The following is a 12,184-nucleotide window of genomic DNA, read 5'->3' on the forward strand; positions in this document are numbered from 1 at the left end:
TTTCCAATTTTGTTTATAATCATTATGTGAAAATCCCCTCTTATTCGAAGTTTTATTTGCCTACATGTTACTTGCACCTAAGTTCACAACAATAGTCTGGCCGAGAACCACACTAGTGGATTCTGAGGGGTGCCTAATACCTTCCCCTTGGAATAATTTCAAGTCCTTACCCAATCTCTGGTTACTCAAAATCAAACCCTCTTGGTGTCCTAATTCACCTTAATCATTAGGTGGTGACTCTTCAATTCAAACCCAAATTCCCAAAAGGGAATGAGTTTTCCTCCCAAATGTCATAAACCCGATTTCGCTCGAGAAAAAGGGGGCGCGACAGAAGTGCAATTTGGAACATATACACAACTCTTGATTAGATAAAAACCCGACTCCAACTTCTAGCTCCCTGTGGAAATCAATCCCGACCCTAAATCGGGTAAAATCTGCTTCGATCTTCTCTCGCTACTCAATAGTAGCCAGGGTTGGCCTCGATCACCTTTTGGTGCCATTGCCGGGGAGCTAACGGTTTTGGCTATCTATCTAACTTGTTTTGTGTATTGTTCTTCTTTCCTTCTTTGTTACTAATTTGTTTGTGTCACAACTCGGGTACCGAATGACAAACAACGTCAATGACCCTCTTAGAAATGTGATTGCAGGAGAGGAGGTAGATGATGTCGGGGAAGATGAGGTGCCTCTTGTACCTCAAGGACAACGTAAAGGCCGAAATGCCAATGCTAATCCCAATGATGATATCCCAGACCCTCCTCTGCCACCTCCAAGAGTGGCTCCTAGAGTGCTCCCGAACCAAGGCTATGCAAGTGCTATTGTCCCATCCCGAATTCGGGTGGGCAATTTTCAAATAATCAACGTGATGTTGACATTGCTAGAGCAGCATGGGTATTTCATGGGTGCTGCAAATCAAAATGCCTACAAATATCTCAAGGGGTTCGTGGATACATGTTGGGGGAGCAAGCAAACTAATGTGTTCGAAGATGCTCTCCGGTTGAGACTCTTCCCATTCTCACTTAGAGGGAAGGCATTGGATTGGCTCGAGCGACTTCCCAACCATTCCATCACTACTTGGGATGAGTTGGAGAACAAGTTCATTGCGAAATTTTTCTCACCGGGGCATATGGAGGCATTGCAAGATGAGATATTGGCTTTCAAGCAAGAGCCCATGGAATCTTTGCATGAGATTTGGGAGCGTTATAGAACAATGGTGAAGGAATGCCCCAATAATGATATAACCGAGGCGATGATCCAACATACTTTCTACCGGGGTATTAACACCACAAACCAATGCACAGTAAACCAACTTGCTGGAGGCAACTTTATGAAGCTGTCGTATGATGAGGCATGTGATATTCTTGACGAGATGGCTGATACTTCTTCCGCTTGGCAAAATGTGCTCCAAGGTGACCCCACGGTCACTCATTTGTACAAGGAATTACATGATCATGGGCAAGCAATAGCTGAGCTGACAACTACCATGAACCAATTGGCAAAGGCACAGTTGCAACAAGTTCAAAATCCTCACCAAGTGAATGCTATGAAGTGTGTCAATATGCTTGTCAACAAAAGAAGGCAAAGAGGGCAACAAAACCAAGGGAATTCGGAACAATTTGACAATGACTGTGGTGGATTTCAAGATGATAATTATGATGGACAAAATGAAGAGGTACAATATGTGAATAATTATCAAGGCCAGAGGGGCAACTCTTCTAACCAACAACAATGGTAACCCCAAGGCAATTGGGGCAATCAACAAGAAGGCAATAATAATTAGGGGAACAACAATCAAAACAACAACTGGGGCAATCAGAACAACAACCAAAGCAATCAAGGAAACTAGAATGGTAACAACAACAATTGGGGTGGCAACAATAGTCAAGGTGGATGGAATAATGGCAACCAAGGAAACTGGGGGCAAGGATTTCAAAGGCCCCTGATGTACCAACAACCGAACAATCTGCCTCCATTCCCATCCCAAGGTCCTAGTTCTTCTAGCAATGATATTGGGAGAATTGAAATGATGTTCGAACAAATGCTGAAGAAGAATGCAGATTTTGATGCACAGTTGGCTTCCCACAATACCTCTATCAGAAACTTGGAGGTGCAGTTAGGCCAAATCTCATAGTCTTTGAATACTCTCCCCAATGGTGCTCTACCAAGTGATACGGTAGTGAACCCAAAGGGTGGGAACAACCATGTTATGGCGGTAACAACAAGAAGTGGGAGAGGCGGTGATGTGAATGCCTCCAAACAAAAGTAAATTTTGGATGATGATGTTGAGTTCAAGAAGATGAAGTTCCTTTGGTAGTTGAAGATGTGGTTGAGAATAATGTGAACGAGGAAGTGAGGATCGACATTCAAGAGGCCAAGGTGGAAACTCAAGATGACGTGAACCCGTCTAGGGAACACGTAATCAACATGCCGGAGCCAGTTGTGCCTAAAGCCAAGGCACCTTTGCCAAGACCACCTCCGCCTTATCCTTAAAGGCCCGCAAAGCAGAAAAATGAAAATTAGTTTAAAAAGTTCATTGACATGATGAAAAGTTTATCCATCAATGTGCCTTTGGTGGAGGATCTTGAATAAATATCGGGGTATCCTAAATTTATGAAGGACTTGGTGACAAAGAAGCGGTCTATGGATTGTGAAACTATCAAGATGACTCACCAAGTTAGTGCTATAGTGCATTTAATGGCCCCGTAGCTTGAATATCCCGGTGCTTTCACCATCCCTTGCACTATTGGGAGTGCGGATTTTGCTAAGTCCCTATGTGATTTGGGAGCTAGTATCAATTTGATGCCCTACTCAGTCTTCAAGACTTTGGGTATTGGGAAACATAGGTCGACTTCCATGAGATTACAAATGGCGGATAGATCGATGAAGAGACCATTGGGTATTATTGATGATGTGCTTGTCCGGGTGGACAAATTTATCTTGCCAGCTGACTTTATGATTTTGGACTGTGAAGTCGATTATGAAGTCCCAATCATATTGGGGAGGCCTTTCCTTGCAACGAGGAAGGACTTGGTTAATGTGGAAGTAGGGGAACTCACCTTTCGGGTGGGAGATGAAAAGGTCGTCTTTCATGTATGCAAGTCAATGAAGCAACCCAACAGTACCGAGGTGTGCTCGTTTGTAGACCTTGTCACAACTGTGATAGTGGATGACACCAGTGCTATGATCAATGTGGAGGATCCTCTTGAGGCCGTACTATTGAATCTTGATGTCAATAAGGATACAAACCGGGTGAAGTGTGTGAATGTTTTACATGGGATGGGCTCTTATTCTTATGAGCCTAGAAAACTATCTCTGGACCTTAAAAACCGGATAACTCCACCAACAAAACCTTCAATTGAGGCGCCTCCGGTATTGGAGTTGAAACCACTGCCTCCATACCTCAGGTATGAGTTCTTAGGCTCAAATTCTACTTTGCCAGTTATTCTTTCTTCTTGCCTTACTAACATGCAGGTTGATGCCACATTGGCGGTGCTTCAAAAGTGGAAAAAGGCAGTTGGATGGACTTTAGCTGATATTCGGGGAATAAGCCCCGCATTCTGTATACACAAGATTATCTTAGTAGATGATGTAAAGCCCTCCTTGGAGCATCAAAGAATATTGAACGAAGCAATGCAAGAAGTTGTGAAAAAGGAGGTGATCAAGTGGTTGGATGCCGGGGTTGTGTACCCCATCTCTGATAGCTCGTGGACTTCACCGGTGCAATGTGTACCAAAGAAGGGTGGCATGATCGTGGTTACAAATTCCCAAAATGAGTTGATCCCTACCAGAACTGTCACCGGTTGGAGGGTATGCATGGACTACCACAAGTTGAATAAAGTGACCCGTAAGGATCACTTTCCTTTGCCTTTCCTTGATCAAATGCTAGACCGACTTACTGGGTGTTTCTTCTACTGTTTCTTGGATGGATATTCTAGGTACAACCAAATCTTGATTGCTCCGGAAGACCAAGAAGAGACCACATTCACTTGTCCATATGATACCTTTGCCTTTTCTCGTATGCCATTTGGGTTGTGTAATGCACCGGTTACATTTCAGCGGTGTATGATGGCCATTTTCACCGATATGGTGGAAGATATTTTGGAGGTATTCATGGACGACTTCAGTGTTGTGGGAGATTCATTTGATGAGTGATTGAAAAATCTTGATAGAGTTTTGGCCCGTTGTGAAGAAACCAATCTTGTTCTCAATTGGGAGAAATGCCACTTTATGGCGGAAGAGGGAATAGTTCTTGGGCATAAAATTTCAAAGCATGCTACTGAGGTAGACAAAGCAAAGATCGATGTGATTTCAAGGCTCTCTCCCCTACCTCAGTCAAGGGAGTTGTAAGTTTTCCTAGGCATGTGGGGTTCTACCGAAGATTCATTAAAGATTTTTCGAAGGTAGTGAATCCGCTATGCAAGCTATGGGAAAAAGATGCCAAGTTCGTGTTTGATGTCAAATGTATGCAACCCTTTGAACTTCTCAAGCATAAGTTGACCATCACTCCAATCATTATCGCACCTAATTGGAGCTTGCCCTTTGAGCTCATGTGTGATGCGAGCGATGTTGCGGTTGGGGCAGTTTTGGGTCAATGAGTGAACAAAATGTTTCATCCGGTGTACTATGCGAGAAAGACATTGAATGACGCTCAAGTGAACTACACGATGACTGAGAAGGAGCTTTTGGCTATTGTGTTCGAAATGGAAAATTTTGACCGTATCTCATGGGTGCTAAGGTTATTATTCATACTGATCATGCTGCACTCCGGTACTTGATGACGAAGAAAAATTCCAAAGCTAGACTGATAGGATGGGTCATGTTACTTCAAGAATTTGATTTGGAGATTGTGGACCGGAAGGGTAGTGAGAACCAAGTGGCGGACCACTTGTCCCACTTGGAGGAGGAGGGGAGGCCTCGTGATGGCCTAGAGATCAATGACTCATTTCCCGACGAACAACTCCTTTCGGTGTCGATGAATGATATGCCATGGTTTGTGGACGTTGCTAATTTCCTTGTAACTAGTATAATCTCGTGTGAGCTCTCTTCTAACCAAAGGAAGAAGCTCAAATGGGATAGTTTGGATTTCTATTGGGATGAACCGTACTTGTTCAAGATTTGCACGGATGGTGTGATTCGAAGGTGTGTCCCGGAGGAGGAACAATTGAGTATCTTAGAGGTTTGCCATTCCTCACCCTATGGTGGCCATCATGGTGGGGTGAGGACCGCCTCGAAAGTTCTTAGTTCTGGGTTTTATTGGCCAACTTTGTTCAAAGATGCGGGTGATTTTGTGAAGAGATGCGACGAATGCCAAAGAGCGGGTGGAATTTCGAAAAGAGATGAGATGCCTCTCAATACCATTCTTGAAGTGGATATCTTTGATGTATGGGGCATTGATTTCATGGGTCCATTTGTTAGCTCTTGTGGGAATACTTACATTCTTGTAGCGGTTGACTATGTCTCAAAGTGGGTTGAAATCGTGGCTTTGCCTAACAATGAAGCCCGGAGTGTTGTTGCATTTCTCAAGAAGAGCATTTTCACAAGGTTTGGCACTCCTCGTGCGATTATAAGTGATGGGGGGGGTCCCATTTTTGCAATAGAGCTTTTGATTCCTTACTTGCAAAATATGGCGTCAATCACAAAGTCTCTACCCCCTATCATCCTCAAGCAAGTGGTCAAGTGGAAGTCTCCAACAGGGAAATCAAGAGCATATTGTTAAAGACGGTCAATGCTAATAGGAACGATTAGTTAAAGAAGTTGGATGACGCTCTATGGGCTTATAGGACTGCTTACAAGACTCCAATTGGTATGTCTCCATATCGGTTGGTATTTGGGAAAGCTTGCCATCTACCGGTTGAGTTAGAGCACAAGGCCATGTGAGATTTGAGGAAGCTAAATCTTGAATGGGATGTTGCAGCCAATCTTCGTGTGGAGCAGCTCAATGAACTTGATGAATTCAGATTCCATGCCTACTCCAATTCATCCTTGTATAAATACAAGACGAAGTACCTTTATGATAAATATACTCGTGGAAAGGAGTTCAAAGTAGGTGATTTGGTTCTCTTGTTCAACTCTCGGTTACGTCTATTTCCGTAAAAGCTTAAATCAAAATGGAGTGGACCGTTTGAAGTGGTGTTGGTGAACCCTTTTGGTGCTCTTGATTTGAAAAACAAAAATGGAGAGGTCTTCAGAGTTAATGGGCACCGGGTCAAGCATTATCTTGGAAAGTTTGATGATAGCCACGTGGTGACTCTTCTTCATCTCAAATGATGTAATGGCAAAATGCGTCGTGCCGCGACGTTAAATCAGGCACTTCTTTGGAGGCAACCCATGTGTTTTTTTCTTCTTGTTTTTCTTTGATTTTCATTGTAGTATAGGATGTATTTTTGGACTAACTGGTTGTGAGATGCTACAGGATTGTGTTGATACAGTGCAAGCCATAGTAGAAAAAGAGTTCATGTCTCTAAAGTTTTCAATGCGGACGCACTACATTTAGTGCGGACCGCACTGATGAAGGATGAAAATTCCAGCTCTCTAAAGTTTGCCACCGCGGCTGCATGGCATTTTGCGTAGACCGCAGTGGGTTGCCTCTTTAAACTTGGAAAATGCTGTGTGGTGCGGACCGCAGTCCATTTTGTGCGATCCACATTGGGTTGGTAAGCTGGGCCCCAGGTCCTTTTCTATAAATAGGGCCTGAGGCCCTCCTGTTACACTTTTCGATCTCTTGCTCTCAAACCTCATTAAAAACACTGTTCATCATCCTTTTGCTTGTAACTAGCTGCTAGGAATCATTAATCATCAATAAATCTCACATCTGGTAACTTAACTTCTTTTTTAATTGCTTTAATTTTGTTATTTTCCTTTACTTTTTGTTTTTCTTGTCTATTATTCTGTTCTTCCTGTACTTTCTTCCATTGGTTAGGATAGGGTAGTTAATTTCTTGATTAAAGTAGACTTAGGTAGTTAAAAACACTGGGCAAACACGTAGGGACCTTACTTAGGTGAAAAATTGGACTTAAAATCAAAATACATTAAACCCTAAGTTAGTGCTACTTCTGGGCACACAGTGCGGACCGCGGTCAATTTTGTACGGTCTGCGGTGCCCTTGTGCGGTCTGCAATAGCATTATGTGCGGACCACATTTCTAATAGCCCTGAATCCTAATCTTCGAGGACTACGACCGCATTGCATTTAGTGCGGTCCGTGGTGCCTTAATGCGGACCACATTGCCATTTTGTGTGGTCCGCAGAGCAATTATTTAGAGAATGGGTAGTCTGATCCCCACCTCTGTGCAGACCACATTGACATTTTCTGCAGTCTGCATTGACCTCTGTGTGGACCGCATTGCCATTTTGTGCGATCCGCATTGACCTCTGTGCGGCCGCACTTCATTTTGTGCGGTCCGCACTGTGTGACTTCTACAACTGTCTGCAACCTTTTCTATTCTGCAATCCTGAACTTAATTGAATCTACTGATACTAACAAAGCATAACTGAACTTGTTTGTAGACAATGGTGATACAAAGAGGCAAGGGCTCTAAACAACCAGGAAGGGGAGAGTCCTCCCGGGGTGGCAAAGGCAAGAAAATGATAAAACTGACCCCTCACGTCCGGCAAAACATCAAGAACCAAAGAAAAATTATCAAGGCTACAGTTAGGGCCTGTGACTAGTCGGGGAGTGAGTATGAGCCCTCCCAAGAGAATTCTTCAGACTCTGTGCCAAAGTATGTTGAAGACTGGCCGGAGAGAAATAGACTGAGAGACACACCTCCACCTTCCCCTACTGCCCAAGCGTCAGTAAATGTATCTTCTAGGTCGTCTGAAGGCTCAGGTGCAGGTAATGGGGATAAATACTGCACCTCTCCCACAACTTCATTATCCGGAGAGGGTGCAGTAGGAGACGATGAGGAAGTAGGAGGAGAAGGAGAAGTAGGAGAAGGGGGTGAACCTCAGGTGGGAGGTGTTGCTAGAACTAGGAAACCGGAGGTGTGGCAAGACCGATTTGTCAGTGAGGTAGCTTATCACAAATTTAGGGAATGGTGGACGGTGAGAAAATTAATCCCGGAGAGGAGATTTGTGGATAGAGACCTATTGCGTCACAACCCCAATGTGAGGAGGCAGTTTAGGGAGATAGTTAACTCGGAGTACTTTTTGGGTGAATGTGTAGATGCCAACGAGCACTTAATCAAGGAATTCTACACCAACATTGCTCACATCAAAAAGGGAACCAAGGTGACCAAGGTGCGAAACCTGAAAGTGTTGTTTGACGGGAAGACAATAAATGATTACCTGGGTTTTGATGAGGAGGATGAGGCACTGTATATGGAAAAGATGGAATTGGGTGAGGAGGTCCGTCCCTGGTTGGAACAGTATCTGGAAATCCCAGGTACCACCCCCGATTGGTTGAATACAGGCATATAGATATTGAGAAGAAGTTTGAACATCAAGGAAAAGGGGTGGGAAACATTTGTGTGCAACATATTGAACCCCACTACTCATGACAACTCCTTCCCTCTTCGTCGGGCAGTTTTGGTGGCATCGATCATGGCGGGGTACCCGATTAATGTCGGGAATGTAATGTCTCGGGTGATCACATAGGTAGGAAGTGAGAATGACAGAAACTACCCCTTCCCCAGCTTCTTGACCATGTACTTCAGGGACCTGAAAGTTAAAAAGAGGAAATTCGACATCAAGGTGAAAGCAAAGGCCCCGTTTTCATGGTACAACATGCAAGGTGATGACAACCCGAAAAGCAAGAACTTCAAGGGAACAACCACTGCTACAACTAGCCAGTCTGAAGAGCCAATTGTGGCGGTGGCTCTGACTCAGCCTGCCTCCACCTCAGCAGACATTCCTCTTGGCCCATCCACTTCAGTTGATCCAGAGATACCCTCTTCCCGAGCCTACCCAGTGACTGCACACCGACTGAGCCAGGCTCTTCTCAGCATCAACAACTGGATGCAGATAGTTTCATCCAAGTTGTCTGTCCTCACTTCTACAGTAGAGGCTTAGTCTCCACCTCTACCTCCACAGGTCCCACAGTCCATTGACGATGCCCTCAAGGAGATTCTGGCCAACCAGCAGAAAATCCTTGACACTCAGAAGGTTCTCACAGATACTGTGGATTCTCATGGGAAAGCTCTCAAAGAGCTTGCTAGGGAACAAGAAGTTGAGGAAGACGCGGGCTTCTAAGGAGTCCGTGAAGGAGTTGAGGGTTGATATTGACAGGTTGAAGGCAGACCAGCTGCCTTTGGATTTATTGCTTCAGGACCCTGTACCAGCAGCCCATCCCCAGCCAAAGCAGTCCCAGAGGCCTCCAAAGAGGAAGAGGATGATTCCCCGAGCAGACGATGCAGTCATCCAGTTGGCAGACCCACATGAGACCTCCTCCAGTCAGCCACAGGATGCACCTCAGGAGCCTGTCCATGTCCAGGCCTAGGCCCAGCAGCAGAGCAGTAGGCCACAGGGAACCAGTATGAGGTTCCCGAGCATACTGAGGATCCAGGGACCACTCAGGAGCCCATGCAGACAGACGGGCCATAAGGAGTTTCTATATTCTTTTCCCTTTCATTTTTGGTGCTTATTTGGTTTAGTTGGCATTTAGGACAATGCCAGCTTTCATTTGAGGGGGTAGGCCCTACTTTTATGGATTTCGATGATTGTATATATTTGACAGTTTTTATGCTTTCTTTATCTTTGGTTTGTATATAATTTTAACATTTCGTTACATTTCTTGTACTTTTATTTTACTTTGGGTCTGTATATAAAGTTATGTTATATTGTACATATTCATCCCATCTATTATATATTCGATTAAATGCCCTCTTGTATATATTCATTTTACTTTCCGCAATTTTTCTTTTCGTAGGTTTTTATTTATGTTCGTAGCTTCTTATTTTGAACGTTTGCAATAAGCCTTTGGTTTTCTTAATGCCACGGTTCTTTTCAAAGGTGAATTTTGTGTGAACTGGGTGGCTCTTCCTAATGATGGATGGCGTGACAATCTTATTAAGGGTTTGAGTCCGTTTTTTTATTTTTAGTAGTTAGTGGTTAAGGGTGCCTCAAACAAAGCTGCACTTGGGCCTAACATATTTGCCTTTGATCTCATGGTCGAAAGAAAATCGTTGTGTATAGGATGGTGAAAGTCGTGACCTTGAGACTCTTGTGTTGACCGATAATCATTAAGTGGTTTTTTGGGACCATTGTGTGCTCAAATCGTATATAAGGTCGTTGTGGGCCCCTGACTCTATGTCTTTAACAATCCCATAGCTTGTATGGTGAGAATTTGCATTGCAAGTCCAAGTCCCGAGCCATTGGTCTAGAACTTGCCTAGAATGTTTGTTGAGGCGAAATCCTAAGGGAATTTTGACTTGAGACATGATTATAGGCTCTACTTAATCCAAATGATAGCTTGAACACTTCCATAGCCTACCAATGATAAAATCCCTAGTCAACAATTTTGAGCCTTAGACCTTTTTCTTTCAAGAACCATGATACAAGCCTTTACCCGTTCTAAAAGATACCCTCTCTTGGCACCCGATCTTTCCTTAGCACATGACAAAAGTATAAGTTTGGGGGGAGAGATGAGGATTGCAACAAAGTGGTAAAAAAGTACAAAAATAAGAAAAAAGAAAGGCAATGAAAAAGAAAGAAAAGCAAAAAGACAAAAAGACTGTTCAATGTGTCAGAGAATAAAAAGGGATTTAAGAAAAGCAAAGAATGAAAGGTGTGAAAAGTTGAGAAAGGAGAAAAGATTTGAAATGAACAAGAAAGAGTGACAGTGTGTCTCTCAACCCCTTGTAAACAAGTGAAATGACTCAAAGAGTCAAGTGAATGTGTGCCAAATGAAACAAAAGAAGTGCTTAAGGGAAGATGGAACCTATATAGACCATCCATTGCCTACCCGGAACCAAAGCCTTCACTATGTCTCCACAAAAGCCCTATATGATCTCTAGTTGAATGAAACTTGCATTAGTGGTGACTCACATAAGGGGCAAGCATATGGTACTTAGAGCCGGACTTGTGACTTTGATGAGTGAATTTCCATTAACATCGTTCTGTTGCTACTATTCTAAAGATTAGGATTGCTTAGGGAGAGTTGAGGATGTGTGGTTTGGATTCCACAATGACCGAAGTAATAGAAAGAGTCTCTTTGATGTGTTGAGTCAACTCTTGATGCTCTTGTGTCGCACTTAATCCATGGTGTTTAAAAGAGTAAATGTTGTTAATAATTTATTTGTATTGAGGGAAATTGTTAGTCCCAATTGATGCTAGATGAGGTCACTTTAGGACAGTTGAATTTTCTTGAACTTTCTCTTAAGGGGTGGGTCTTATTTTGTTTGCTTGAGGACAAACAAAAGTTTAAGTTTGGGGGAGTTGATAACTAGGGATTTTGATACATTTTATACTCTTCCTTGCTTAAGTTTTTATTAGAAATGTGTACAAAAGAGTTCCAAAGGCTCACAAGTTGTGCTTGATTGCAGGTTTGATCAACAAGGTTACAAGATGTCAAAGATCAGCTCAAAAAGGAGTGAAACTTGCACAAGTATCAAGACAAGACAAAGCTCAGGCAAAACAGGGCCAATGCAGCCGCACACCATTCTGTGCGATCCGCAATGGTATCAATATGGCCGCACTCGATTTAGTGCGCTCCGCAGTGAGAAGGATCAGAGAGTTGCCAGTTCCAAGTTCCAAGCCAATGCGGTCTGCGCTCCATTTCATGCGGACCGCACTAGAAGCCTCCGCGTCCGTACTCCATTCTGTGCGGTCCGCATTGCCAGAGTTCAGAGAGATGGATTTTTATGTCAAGAGCCTTAGTGCGGGTGCACATGATTTTGTGCGGTCCGCACTAGCCCCACAGGCGTATTTTTGTCCAGATTTTTCAGCTTAGTATAAATAGCTTATTTTCCCATTTTAGGGTATCAAATAGTTTTAGCTAAGAGTTGCGCTCGTGACTACCATTCCTTTAGCTATTTTGGGCAATTTTATCTTTATTTCATCATTGAATCATATTGTTTATCTTTGTAATTAATTAATATGAGTTTTTCTTCATCTATTTCTTTGTTTTCTTCTCTAATTATGAGTAGCTAGACCCATTAGCTAGGGTTGTGGCTCAACCCTAGTGTGGGTAATTAATGGGTCTTGTGTTTTAGGGCTAGATTGACTATGGGTGTTTGATATTTGGCCTAATT

Source organism: Nicotiana sylvestris, chromosome 8, assembly GCF_000393655.2.
Source record: "Nicotiana sylvestris chromosome 8, ASM39365v2, whole genome shotgun sequence".
NCBI lineage: Eukaryota > Viridiplantae > Streptophyta > Magnoliopsida > Solanales > Solanaceae > Nicotiana > Nicotiana sylvestris.